The sequence below is a fragment of the Mandrillus leucophaeus genome, unplaced genomic scaffold (genome assembly GCF_000951045.1).
Source record: "Mandrillus leucophaeus isolate KB7577 unplaced genomic scaffold, Mleu.le_1.0 Scaffold368, whole genome shotgun sequence".
NCBI classification, from domain to species: Eukaryota; Metazoa; Chordata; class Mammalia; order Primates; family Cercopithecidae; genus Mandrillus; species Mandrillus leucophaeus.
In genome coordinates this window covers 2,632,293-2,646,959 of record NW_012103898.1, presented here as the reverse complement: position 1 = coordinate 2,646,959, position 14,667 = coordinate 2,632,293, and the positions used below count along the sequence as shown (strand labels likewise).

The 14,667-nt window shown below is 42.8% G+C and overlaps 1 protein-coding gene across 2 annotated transcripts in view; it reads left to right on the top strand.

Moving 5' to 3' along the window:
* Positions 1-1,127: 1,127 nt before the first annotated feature.
* Positions 1,128-14,667, top strand: part of LOC105546770 (lipid phosphate phosphatase-related protein type 1) — a 309,015-nt gene continuing 295,475 nt past the window's right edge. Inside the window, exon 1 of one of the 2 annotated variants that reach the window (XM_011990053.1) lies at positions 1,128-1,530. The gene's annotated coding sequence lies outside the window, so the exon portion shown is untranslated. The remainder of the gene's footprint in view (positions 1,531-14,667) is intronic. The other variant, XM_011990055.1, reaches the window with a different exon arrangement.

Below are 14,667 nucleotides of genomic sequence, written 5' to 3'. Positions count from 1 at the left end.
TCCTCCAAAGCAGAGGGGACCAAAGGTGATCCTTTTCTGGAGGGACAGAAAATGAATAAAAAGGAGGTAGAAATCTCTTTACAGGGAGTTTCCGGCTTAGGATGTCTTTTCTTCTGTAGGAGAGAAAATGGGGCGTGGTGTGTGGGGAGACAGAGCGATTAAACAGGGAAGATATTGAAAATAGAAGCTCTTGAATGGATCCTAACCATTCTGTTTTGGTCGTAGAACAATCTCATCCAAGAAGTTTCCACTCCACTTGCAAAGACTCACCTGCCATCTCCCCTGGCCTCAGGTTACTGTGCCATCGCAGGCTCAGGTTCTCTTACTGGACTCTTTTCGAGTTGACAGTTCTTCCACTTTACCAAGTAGCCAAGAGACCTCACAAAGACCTACAATTGCGTTGGCATTCTAGGCAAGGGGACAATGAACCCATTGTTCTTTTTTTTTTTTTTTTTTTGCCTTCTTGAATAGGGCAAATATCTCTTCCATTTAACCCTGTCACCAAAGGAGGCTGAGTATGGAGTCCTCAGAGACTCACCTTCCTTCCACTCCTCCTTTGTTGTTTGGAAGAGTTATCGCTATCCCCCTCCTCGCCCTCACCCCATTGAAGCTGTTGTGGGACCCGACTGGACGTTGCTTTTTCTTGCTCTTAAAGGAGTGGAAGTTGGGAGGGGAAGAAAGAAGCACACATCAGGAAACTCATTTTAGTTGGGGGCGACCTGCAGCCTGTGGTTCCTCCTGGACCTCTGCGGAGACGCATCTCGGTTGCCCGCAGAGTACACGCAAGAGAATGGCCCACAGGAACGCCCGCACCAGCACTAAAACCACATCGGGAGAGGACAGCCCCACGTTACCCAGGACTCAAGGCAGAAGCGGTCTCCAAGGATGGGTGGGGATCCCACCACTGGCTTCCAGCGCTGCATGCGCCGCGGAGTCCCCGAGCAGGGCGCACCTTTGCGGCGGGGTTTCCCCGCTGCCTTCTGGGAACCCCGCGGAGCGACTACGGCTGGACGCAATCTGGCTGGCTCGCCTCTACCCCGAGCTCACTCTCTCTGCTCTGCCTGGGCTCTGGAGCCAGAACTGAGTCTCTCTTGAGCATGCGCGCAGCCCGGCACCCTCCCCTCCTTTCCCCTCCTCCGCCCCCTCCGCGCCAGCCTTTTGCTCTTTCCTTTCATTAAACAAACAGGAGATCCGGAAACCTGGACCCCGTGCAGGCGGCAGCGCCAGGAGGAGGCAGCGGAGGAGGCAGAGCGCGGGATGGGCGCCCAGCGGGATCTGTGATCCCGCGCACCTCCGCCCCACGGGCGCGCGCACACACACTGACACACACACATACACACACTCGCGCACACACTCGCACAAATACACACTCGTACACGCCCGCGCCGCGCGCTCGCCGGCTGGCTCTTCCACGCAGACAGAATGCAGCAGCGCCGGGAGAGCGTGTCTCGGGCCGCCGCCTGAATGCACCTCGCTCCCGGGAGCCGGACGGCCCAGTAGGGCGCACTGGAGGACGTTCCGCTGCGGGAGGTGAGTGCGGCGCCCGCAGCCAGGCCGCTGGGGAAGTCGCTGTGCCGGGGCAGTGGGGCAGCGCCGGGCAGTCTGGACCCGGCGGCTGGACTCGGCGGCGCAGGTGTCCCATGCCTTGCTTGTGGGTGTCGAGGTGCAGATGAAGGTGGCGCCGGGGCAGTGCAGAGGAGAGGACGAACCCAGGGAGGGTCGCCTCCTGCGAGGTGTCAGATTGACCCAGCAGAAAGCTACCACCTCCCTGCTCGTAAACTTTCCTTCTATGTCATCTGGGAAACGTGGAGACAAAGGGGGCGTGGAGGCTCCCTCCGTCCCGTTCCACCCTCCTGACTGCATTCCGGGCTGCAACGCAAGCCTGCACGCATTGGGTGGGTGTGCAGGCGGGGGCGCCCTGCAGGTAGCTGATGTCAAGTCCTCCCACCCGGGCGGGGGTTGGAATATCTCACCCCAAGCTGTAAGGGTTGCCGTTGATTTTCCCTCAGGCACGGGCACCTGTCATCCTTCCCTTCCACCCCGCTGCGTCCTAGGAGCATAGTGGGGTGTGTGTGTGGGGTGGGGGGCAGGTGGGTGTCACCTGGAAAATTGGAGGGGCAGCCTTCGGCTTTCTCATCGAGCTCCAGTGCCAAAGGCGCCGGGGTGAGGCTCGGGTCAGTGCGGGGATAAATGATGAGTTACTGAAAGGCTTGCCATAATCACCACCTAGAAACGCAGGGCGCCAGGATATCTCCTCCCGGGGGAAGGTGCTGTCTTCACGCACACCACCGCGGCAGCGCTGGGAGCTGGACAGGGACTGCTGTGGCGGCGGCGGCAGTGGGAAGACGGGGCTTTATCCTCTCCCAACCCATTTCCCAAGGGTTTTATGACACACACATGTGGAATATGTGGAGGATTCTGGGTTATTATTTTTCTTTGTGGGGATGTCGATTTTTCCTTTCAACCTCTTTCCTGGGAGAGATTCTCTGCTGTGTGCTATCTAGTTGGTGGACAGGCACGGTTCTGAATCTCTCTTCGGACCAATGGAAAGGTCCTGAGAAAAGGATTTCCTAAAATGCCAGCCCTACTGGGGCGGGATCTCAGAGAGCAGTGCACCCACTGCACCCGGGAAAAGCATCAAATCGAATGGCCTTTTGAAACAGCGGAGACTGGGTCAGCCTGTGAGGAGTCCAGGACTGGGACAAAGGGAGAGAGAAGAGGGACAAATAATGGTCACTTAGGAGAGGTGTGACTAGAGGTTAATGAAGGCAGGAAGAGGTTGACTGGAGGGGAGGTACACTGCATCATCCACTGAATTTCTATGCCCCTTCCACTTGTATGCTTGGCAGCTCCTATTCATCTGGTGGGACTCTAGTTTTGAGGGGTCTGGAATGTCACATCTGTGGCGTAAAAAACTTCACTATTCCTGGGATAACGTTTAGCATACTTACAAATTAGTTGTTTAGGTCTAGAAAGTGCCTCGTGTGAAAGTGTCTCCATCTTGACGTGTTGGTTGTACCTGGAAGGTGGGATGGGCAGGCAGACAGGTAGATTTTTGGCTCTTGTGCATGTCGGGAGCCCTGGATTCTTAGGAAAAGTGTATGGGGAATCTGGAAGCCAAGCTGATACTGACAGAAGTAAACTCCGGAAGCTCAGACCCAGTACGTGTGACTGCTGCTCCTCACCGGTGGGGGTGGGGCTTCTCTTCACTTTGAGACTACAGGTTGGGGAGTCTGTCTGCTGCTTGAGATGGGGACCTTTTTATCTTTAACATTTTGTGACTTCTTTGAAGTGGGAGAAAGCATGATATTTGTGAGATTAATTGAGAAATCACTTATGAAAGTGATTTTGACTCATGAGTAAGCATAGCCAAAGGTGAAAATCTTTTTTAAGAAAGGAAAAAAAAAAAAAAAAAAAAAAAAAGAAGGGTGGGAGGAATTGGGAAAGGGATGCTTATTATTAAAGTGGTTTCACTTTTATGATTTCAAAGGTATTCAGTAAGATAGAAATTTGAGTGTTTTATTTTCAAATAACTAGGGAATTAAAGACCTTTCCAGGAATATTTTCAAGTGAAATTGGCATAGAGGGGCTTTAACTATAATTGTCAGCATATGTCCTTTTTATCCCATGGTGAACATGCTCATCATTTTTTTTTGAAAACTTTGGCAAGAAAAGATCAAGAATACTTTTTGCTTTCACTAGAGCTCTTTATTCGCTTTGTTACTATATATTTCCTCTTCCTTCATCTGCAAGATCAGTTTATTTTGATTATTCTAGATTCTATTTACAAGCATTTATTCACTACGTATCCTGTATTTAGCACTGGGAGTCATATAAAATATGTAACATTGTTCTGTCCCTCAAAGCGTTCATGTTCTAGTTGTAAATACAAGATGAACACACATGAAATAGGAAGCGGGATAGTTCTGTATTGTACTATGAGCTCTTAATGTGTATGCTGTACACTTCATCCCCAACTCCTGAATTTTCTCAACATTCAGAAAACATGTATAAGTACTTGTTACATGCTGGAGGCTGGGAAAAAAGGGTGAGAAAGTAAAAAATGGTCCCAATCATCAGGGAAACAGGTATTTAACTATGATACAATCTGATTAACTGCTATAATTGTAGGTTAAACCATGTGCCAATAGGACAGGCATGAAAGTGATTTTTTCCTTTCCCTGGAGGATTTTGAGCAGATGATCTTTGAGAAAAATGAATAGTCTTTTACCAAGGAGGAAAGGATAGAAAGGACATTCCAGGCAGAGGAAATACTTGAGAGTACCTGGTAAATTGGGGTGACAATAAGCCATCTCATGTGGTTAGAGCCATTGAGAGTGAACAGCACTTGGGTGACACTAATTAACAACTAGAGCTATAGAGTGAGTTTTTCAGAGATATGCCCAGAATGCCATGGAAGCACAAAGGGAGGGCATCCAACTTGATCTTCTTGGGAAGTTGGGTAAGAAGATCAAGAAGGTTTCTCAGAGAGCTTGACATTAGCTGAATCTTGAACAAGGACAAGGAGAAAAGAAGGGCTTTCCAGGCAGAAATATCTCTGTAAGGCCTGGAAGTAGTTCTGTGTGGCTGTAGCGAGAGATGTGGGTTCTTAGTTTTGTGCAGTGGCACTACATCAAGCAAGAGACATAAGGAGAGATCGAGTGTGAATGGAACTATCCAAGCATAAGAACTTCAGTTTTATGGGGAAGGCTAGGGGTGTTTGTTTGAAAGTTGAGAAAGTTTGAAATATGATCAGATTTGCATTAGAGAATGACAACTGTGACCACAGTGTGGAGGATGACTTGGAGGTGGTGAGACTGGAGGCAGGGAACTTATTGTGGAAATATAGGTGTTAAATGACGAGGGTGGTGGCAGTAGGGGTGGACAAGAGGAGATGTATCTGAAAGACAAGTGAAGAAAGTAAAACCTGCTAATATAAGAAGGGTCTTCCTTCTTCTGTGTGCTCCTGTATCACCCTCTTCTTCCCCAGCATTCACTTGTGTAGTTGCCTATTTTGTATTGTGAGAGTAAGGCATTCACAGTGGCATCACCAGCATTTAGCACAGGCCTGGTATGGAGTAGAGACCCAATAAATATTTGTTGAATGAATCATTAAATAAATGAATGAGAAATCCAGCCATGAGGTGATGATTCCTGCTTTAGAATAGTAGAAGATAAATCATGACTTCCATTTCTCCAAGGTGATCAACTGACTTGGAGGTCAGTGTTAAAATGTGCCAGGGAGGCCACAAATCAAAACAAAAAACACATTTTCTCAGCTGCCCCTATGAAGAAGAACTGTACCCTGAAGTGCCACTAGGAAATAGCATCATGATATTATATTTCTTTATGTTTAAAAAATGAGATCATCACTGCATCTTGGAAGCAACAGCATTTAGCACAGTTCCTGATACATAGTAGGAATGGCAGTGTGTATAAATTCCCTTTTCCCCCTTTCTTGTCAGAATTTCCCCCTTTCTTGTCAGAATTTCCTGATTTAATATACTTTGTGAAAACCTTAAAAATAATCTGCACCAGAGAATTCATAAGGATCTCACTTAAAGAGCTCATTGCATCTTGGCATCCTAGAATGAGGGCCAGATCATGTGTTCCAGCCATCAACACTGCAGACCCAGGAACTAGGTCCCTTACTGAACCAAGCCCAAACATGTTGAATTTCAATCTGAAAATGCCAATAAGAGATGCCAGAATGGGGAAAAAAAATATAGTCAGAGTTTGTTTTCAAATTGACTACAGGGGGTGCAACAGAAGGCAAATCAAAGATAGCACTTTGGGTTTGACCATTGGTAACTGGATTGATGGTGACAGAGGGATGGGGAAGGAGGTTAGCTCAGGAAAGTAAAAGGCTTAATGCTGTTTTGCAGAAATTGATTTTGGTGTGACACCAGAACACCTTGGAAAGCATTAGTACAGATCCCAGCATCTAGTGATTTCATAGTAAATGTCAACTATTATTTTTATTACTGAAGAAGATGGGAAGAGGAGGAGACCATAGAGCCAAAGACTAAATTTCAGCATTTAGCAAAATGTTGGGATTAAGGAGAGAAATAAGCCCCAGGAAAGAGCATAAGAAGTGAATACTCAGACAAGAAGGAAAAGAACTGGCATGAAAGCAAAAGCCTCAGGGAATCATGAGGAGTGCAAAGACTTCACAGAAGCACTCCCAACTGTGCCAGGACTTGTTTAAGTGCCTCCATGTGGAATCCTATTTAATCTCAACAACACCTATGACTCCTATTCCCTTTTCACAGCTGAGGCAGCTGAAACAGAGAGGTCCCAGTAGCTTGTCCATAGCTACCAAGTTACAAAGTATCAGAGTCAGGTCTCAAAGCCCATTTTCATGGTTGTACAAGCAATTTCCTTTAACCAAATGTATAAATTACCAGGATGATTTTAAGTGAGGGGAGTTTGAAAAGGTTGAAAGTAGGGAACTGAAAAAGGAGAATGAAAAAGAGTTTTCTGGTGACCATTAGGAAAGCAATCTTAGTACAGCAGTGTGTTCAGAAGCCATTTCAGAGACTTCGGTGGGGAATGGGAGGGAAAAAAACCCCGTGCAATGCATAACTATCCGTCATTTATGAAGTCCAGCAGGGGAAAGAGTTATGGGGCTCTAGGTATAGTGAGAAGGTACAGTGAGTCTCAAGTGCAGTTTTTATCAAGGGGGAGCAGTTGGAACGAGTTAGTGTCTAAGAACAAAGGGGTTTGTGAAATGAGAACAGGAGAGGAGAGAGAGAGGAGAAAAGGATGCCTTTCCCCAAAAGCATGCAAAGATAGATTTGAGGACATACAGAAGATGCTCTTCTTCCCCACAACTAAATGACTGAAGTGAGGCCTCTGAAACTCAGAGAATTCAGATCCTTGGGTGTCCTGGAAACTTAAGGAGCCTCTGAGTGCCATACCTCAGTGGTACCACTTGGGTATACAGTCTGATGACCCTGACTTGTTTATGTAGCACAGCAGTTGAGAGCACAGGCTCTAGAGTTAGACAGGCTGTTAACGTGAATTAATTCTGAATTAATTCAGAATTCTAAATTAATTGAATTCTTAATTCTGGCTCTGCCACTTATAAACTGTGCGACTTTGGGCACACGGTTTACTTCTCTGTGCTTTCAATTACTCCTGCTTTTAAGATGGAGCAATAGTAGAACCCATTGCAGAGGATTGTGAGGATTAGCTGAGTTAGTTGTAAAGGTTGGACAGAGTAAGTACCTAATAAATGGAGAGTGTTATGGGTGATAGCAGTGAGGTTAAAAACATAAAGCTTTGACTTTATGCTCAGGACTCAAGAGATGGTATGCTTTTGCAGTCATTAAAAAATTTGGGGGCGGGGGGGGTTGGTTATAAATAGTTGGCTCGAATCCTGTCTTCCTAAGTGCAGAAATTAAATCAGCAGACACAAATATGGCAGGAGCAGACCGGCTCGGCTGTCATAAACCTAGGTAGAGTAGACATGTGCTGGGAGTACCTGCCAATAACACTTGCCTAGTTGCCCACTTCTCACACCTGCCTGGGGAAGATGAAAGTTTGCTTGCGTTTAGGCTGGTCTTTGCACCTTCAGGCTCATAGGCATCAGACAACAGGGACTTAGCTGTTTAGCAGATTGTTTTAGGGAAATGACTACTTGTATTAATTACAGCACCTCTTTGGCACCGAGGGACATAAACTGTAAATATCTCAAATGTGAGATTTACAACATTCCATAGGAAATTAAATGCCTCCCCTCATGGAAAAATTTGTCATGTGTTCTAAAATAGAATCTCAGTGGATGTGGAAACTCTGTCGTCTAGCTAATTTGGCAGCAGGGCAGGAATTGCAACCCAGGTTTGACTTATAACTCTGTGTCTTTGCATTACACTCTGGCAAATACTTCTATTACTGTGCTGTAATCAAAGACTTTTCCCCCCCATCCATCCTATTAATGTTTCAGCCAAACTAAACTTACAGTTACCCCAGTGAGATTTTTCTTTTTACCTTCAGGCCTTTGTCCATGCCGTTCCCTCTTTCTGGAATTCCATCCTTGCCTTCCCCTAACTCCTTTGGGTTTTTAGGTCAGAGTCGCTTTCTAGGGAAGTTGTGCTGACCTCTTAACACCAATGTTGGCTTCTCTTTCTATGTGTTTCAATAGTCTCCAACTTTGTATTTTTTGTGCCTAACATAGTGCTTGGCATATAGTAAGTGTTCAGTAAACGTTTTTGATTGAATAGGTGAATTAATTACTGAACGAATTTGTCCTTTTGAGTCATTGATGACACTTCAGGTAAAGCAACTTCATATTGTAGAAAATCATAGAATTGTCTCAAGTTCAAAGGTTCATTAGAATTTACCTAGTCAGACTTTCAAGTGACATGACACAAGGAAACTGAGAACTAAGGTACTGCAGCAACTTGCCTGAGGCTTTTGCTTACTGTAGTTAAGTGATATCAGAATGGAGGCTGGAATTCCCATATTCTGATTTCAGACTCAGATTCTGCCCTGGGATGGAGTGAGGGTGGGGTGAGAGAAGCAAATGTGGGATTGGTTCCTGACTTTATTTAAAATTTTTATGTTGTGTTCATCATGGAATGTTGCATTATGATTTTTTTAAATGTTGCATTAAAATATTATTTTGATTGCTGAGTTTTTTGGAATGCCTTAAATTTTGTGCCCAATGCAGGTGCCTCACTCATCTGACCCTAGTCTTAGCCCTGCTCTTCCCACAAAGGATACATCCTAGCTTTCCTACACTGGCATAAAAATGCAGGAACACTGTGTATGGCAAGGGCCCTGAATGAAAATATGGAGGGAACCACCATTCATCATGGTGGTATGAACTGCTAATAAGCATTTCATGACCTGGCTAATCTTCTGGTCATATAAACGTTATATTCTCATTGAAAAAGCAAGGCCAAAAGGATAAAAATAAAAACTGAATAAAAGCCCTATCTGCCTATCATCTATATATTCATCTCTTTGTCTCAGGGCTAGAGGATGATGTAAAGATCATCTAGACTAGTCCTTAATTTATACATTTACATGTAGTTATTACTATACTTCCATATTTTTAAGTTTTTTGAAGACCCAAGACCTAAGATAGAAAAGAGACGAAAATTATTCCACTTATAAACTTGGCTGGTCTTGGCTTACAGCACTGCTGGCCTGTTTTGAACAAAGATTTGAGGTCAGAAGGTAGAATGACAGAGCTTGGCTATTTCTGCCAAAAAAAGGAAAAAAAAAAGCGTGAATGGAAAGGATAAAAAGAGATAGATGGAAGACATTTTGACTGGGCCTCCTATGTACCATACAAGCTACTACTATGGATTATTAATGTCTACAACACACTGGAAAATAAGTATCAGTATCCCCATTTGACAACTGGACAAACTAAGTCTCAGAAAGCTGAATCAAGAGCTTACCTAAGCTCTCAAAGCTACCGCTGGACTGAAAACCTGGTCTGAGTCAAAATCTATGCTTATCCTATTTAATCCTTCTTATTCTCAAAGGTGTAGAGTTTCAGATCACCCCACAACCTTCTTGCCACCCATGATGCCATGAAGTCTTAGATAAGAGCTTCAGCAGCTTGTCCATGTTAACTGGATGGGATGTCAGCAGTCAACTCCATATCCTGCTGTTATTTCCTCATTATATGGTATATTATCTTTTTCTATTCATCAGTAACAACAGAGAGAAGAACTGCATACACATAGGAAATAAATCCCCTGTTTGTGTGAATGTTATAAATTTTTACATGACATGAAAGTCCATATTTTATATTGCCTCCATTATGTTAGAAAGGGCTTTTTCTTTGGGTACTATAGCATCAAGTGTTCTAGAAATGCTTACAGACACAGGCTGAAGAAAAGGTGATCATATTTACTGGAGCAAATCTGTCACAATGAAGGGTAATGTGTTTGCGTGGCTCTCTGTCAAGGGGTTCTGGGGTGCCCTTTTTATTGAGGTTTCTGATGAGTGGCATGGAGCCATGACCTCCGCCACCAACATTTAGATTCAATGAAATACATAATCAAGTGGAATCAGATACAATTAACAAGAATAATATCTGGGTGAGAGTACTGCTGTTCAGCTCAGCAGCTCTGTAAGCCAAGCATGCTTTATCATTTTCCCATCTCTCAGCCTTTGCTAGCTATTGCTTCCAGGCAACCCACACACTCAAATGCTCTAACAATCAGCCCACAGCCTTCCCTCCTGGGGGTCACAGGAACTAAAAAATAAAAAGACCTTTTCATTCACACTTGTATTAACTGGAAAAAACATTATCTCTCTGTATGTTTTTTTTTTTTTTTTTTTCCTGCAGAGTAAAAGCAAGGGAATATCTCTAGGTTTGAGATAATCTTTTGGGTCTAGTTTTTTTGCATGGATTGACATGTAATATGTGACACAGACAGTTCCTGGCCAGGCTAGTTTGAAACAATTAATGTATTTTAGCAATTAAAAATGAATTAAGTCAATTACATGTGTAAAATAAATTTTACACATATATGATAAAATACAAATGTAGATATAATGAGGTGCTTAGTGTAGAAAGTAAATATCACTCATATTTCTGCCCTAACCTCTTTCCCAGAAAACCACTATCAGTTGTTTGGTGTATATTTCTTCAAGTTTTTTAGTCCATTAACATTTACATTTATTATTTTTATAAAGGTAGGATTAACTTTATGTATTATTTTACAATTTACTTTTAGCTATAATTTCAAATAGAAGCAATTTCTTTTCATTAATAAATATTTGGTAAATATTGCTATCATATGAAAAGGATGAACACTGCTTTCCATCTTAAAATAGAGCTCAGTTGATATATCTTAGGGTCCTTTGGCCATCAGTCCTCATGTATATTCAGTCATTGAACAAATATTTTTTCTGAGCTCATTTGAAGAGCTACCTACTATACGATGTACTTTGGAAACATTCACATTCTAGCAAGAGAAAAAAATAATGAGAGGACTTAATAAATGGCAAAAGCCGTAAATTCTCCTTGATTCACAGAATTGTTTGAAGGGATAGTCTAATTTTTAAATTGTCTAATTTTTCTAGATAAGAAAGTTGAGGTCCATCAAGGTTAAGTGATTTGTCCAGGGTTCCACAACTGGTGATTGAAGAGGTTGGGATAACAGGCAGTTTCCAGCCTGTTAAACCAGTGCTGATTTCATTACACTTGACTGCAAAACAACCCCCACACCAAGAAGAGGGAACAAGGGAACTCCACAAATACTAGCTTGAGCAATGAATTTCTGGCGCATTGAAATTCATGCCTTATGTAACTGCTGTTACCTACAAACGACTGCAGAGATTGCGTCCCCATCCTCCCATCCATCCCTGCCCGTATAACCCCTCACTGCACTCTATCTTCTCCTCCTCCATGGCCTGATATTCTCACATTAGAATAACACTTTGAAGTTAGACAACAATCAGCTGTAATATTGAGATCAGGTGGTACCCATGTTACCTAGGGAGAGTGTTCATCTGTAAACATACTGGTAGAGATTTATTTTTCAGTTTAGCTTCTTGCCATCTTGAACCTTAAGGAATGAATTCCAAAATAAATGAATTTTACCTGCTAATTTTAATGAAGTCATGAAGTCTTTTTTATACTAACCAATGATTTTTCTCCTTGATGGTACCATAAATAGAACCCTGATTCTTAAATACTCTAATTATCCTTCCCTGCTCTGAAAGCAGGATCATGTGATGGTTAAGGGATTGGACTGGAGCATCAGATGGAGCTAGGTTCTAGTCTGAGCTCTCATCTGACCCTAGTCCCAGCCCTGCTCTTTCCACAAAGGATACATCCTAACTTTCCTACACTGGTGTAAAAATGCAGGAACAGCATATATGGCAAGGGCCCTGACTGAAAATATTGAAACACCATTCATCATCCAATCCACTAGCTTTGTGATGTCAATACCAATTCCTTACTCTTATTAAGTCTCAGATCTTTTATCTGTGATGTGGAGATAATAAAAGTACCCCTCCCACAGTGATGTTTTTATGGGATAAATAAATTACTTGCCTTAACACAGAGTCTACAACATGACCAATGAAAATGTAGCTGCCATTATCATTCATTATTTTTGATATACCCATGACGTACACCTATAAGGGCTATATCACTTCACATAGCCCTTAGAATCACTTAGATGTCAAGCTTTAAAATACTGAATAACACTCTTACCTTCTGTATTAGTCCATTTTCACGCTGCTGATAAAGACATACCTGAGACTGGGCAATTTACAAAGGAAAGAGGTTTAATGGAGAACTCACAGTTCCACGTGGCTGGGGAAGCCTCATAATCATGGCAGAAGGCAAGGAGGAGCAAGTCACATCTTACGTGGATGATGGCAGGAAACGAGAGCTTGTACAGGGAAACTCCTGTTTTTTAAAAACCGTCAGATCTCGTAAGACTCATTAACTATCGTGAGAAGAGCACAGGAAAAAATCCACCCCTTAATTTAGTCACCTCCCACTGGGCTCCTCCCATGACACATGGGAATTGTGTGAGTTACAATTCAAGAAGAGATTTGGGTGGGGACACAGCCAAACCATATCACCTCCTTAAAAAAAAAAATTGAGACTTAAACCAGAAGTTGAAAATATGACTCAATATGCTAATAATTTGAAAACTTTGTCAAGTCTTTTTCAGAATATCACCTTTAGTCTTTGCTGATCCATGAACCGTAGAATTCAGAAACATAGCAAGAGGTGGGAAAATGAAAGAATTTGATCAATACATCAAAACTTTGCTGTAAAAATTAAACTTCAACCCTCTTTGTCTGCATGATTTTATTTTCATGCAAATACTTGGGAAATGGTGATAATGTCTACCTTTCTCAAACATAAAGATAACACTACTATTATCACTACTGGTTAAATATGTTTTTCAAGTCTCATTTGACTTAGTTATACTGGTAGGTTACCTGGATATAGACACATATATATGCTTGCACAGAATCATGGAACTGAGGTGTGAATGTTAAGAATCCCAGCCACCTACTCAGTACTGGAATCTCTTTCTTCATACTATGTAACAAGAAACTGTCCAGCCTCTCCTTTTTGGCATCAGGACTCCATTCCTTCCCCTTCTTGGTGACTATAATGGATATGCCCAAGATAGAAGCTGATTGGGTCTGAGCTATGGTTGACCAGGATCCTGAGAGTTGTTCATCAAAGATCCCAAACATACTTTCATCTCAGGGTCTTTGCATTTGCTGTTAGCTCAGTCTGGAATGCCTGTTCTGCAAAAACTTGAATGTCTCCCTTTCCCACCACCACATCTGCTCAAGTGTCATCAGACAGGCCTTCCCTCATAACTGTCTAAAACACCCAGCCCATTAATCTTTAACTCTACTCTGATTTGCATTTCTGCATTAGTACTGATAAACGCCTTATTATTCATATGTCTGTTTACTTGTTTATTTGTGACCAGCCTCCTCCTACTATGTAAGCATCATAAGATGAGGGACTCCGTATATTTTGTCCATTGTTATACTTCCAAGACCTAGAAGAGTACTTGTCACACTCTATAAATTTAATTAAAATGTTTTTAATAAATGAACAAAAGAAAAAAGAATTATCGTCTTGAGAATGGATTTAAGAAACCAGTAGCAATCACTGGGTCTGAAACGCAGGAGAGCAAGAGAACATCTAAAAATGTGACATTAGTTCCAGAGGCCCAGAATGGGGGAGATCTGTGAATGCATAGTGGAAAATTGTACCCAATGTAGGGGCTTGGTCCCATAGGACAGCTCTTAATGAGGCAGAGGTGTCTCAACCTGGATTTCGGGTACGTGGATCTCTGGTAGTTGGGGCATATGCCAGAGAACTTACTTATGCCATGAGTCTATTTCACCATGGGACCTTGCAACATTAAAGCATTCTTCCTGATGGAGCTGAATTCTACCTCCCTCTAGCTACCTAATGGAAGGTGGCCAGGTAAAGGGGTGCAATTCATATGGAAGAAGATGAAATTAAGTGGTACCCATAGAAATAAAACTCCATTTTATATGAATATAAAGACTCATTTGTATAGTGCTACAACAAAATAAGCAACTGGGACACAGATTAAGGAATCAAAGTGAGAAAATACCTTTGGCAAACTAAAACTATTTAGGACATATACCTTCTTATTTCTGTATAGGAACTGTTGTTGAGGAAACACAGATTTCTATGGGAAATCTAGCTATCTTGGGATCTTTAAATGTGAGTGTACCTCTGGCTACGAGGTTTGGTTCTGGGTGAAATGCTGACAGGTGTTCTTATGTGGTTTGTTGTGGTCTGTGTGGTCTAGGGGATAGCAGCCAGAGGCGGCTCTGTGGAGGACTTTGGGACCATAAAGAAGCTTTGAACTACTTGAAGCCGTGCCTGGAGTCCCTCCTGGGGAAGCTGTGTAAGGTGTGGCAGTGTTGCCTGAAAAACATAAGTCTGAGTCTCCGTCTCTGTGGATTTCCTTGGAGAGCAATTATTGAATGTTTTATGGTTCTCTTGCTTTGAACAGAAGTTTTCACTCATTTAAATGCCAACTACATGAAAGAATGTACTAAACCAATTGAAAGGAAATGTGAAATTCTTGGAAAGTTTAACTATGTTAAAAGAGAATATGATGGCCTAGACTCTTAAAAGATGTTAGCTTTTATGAGCGTCATCAGGCAAAG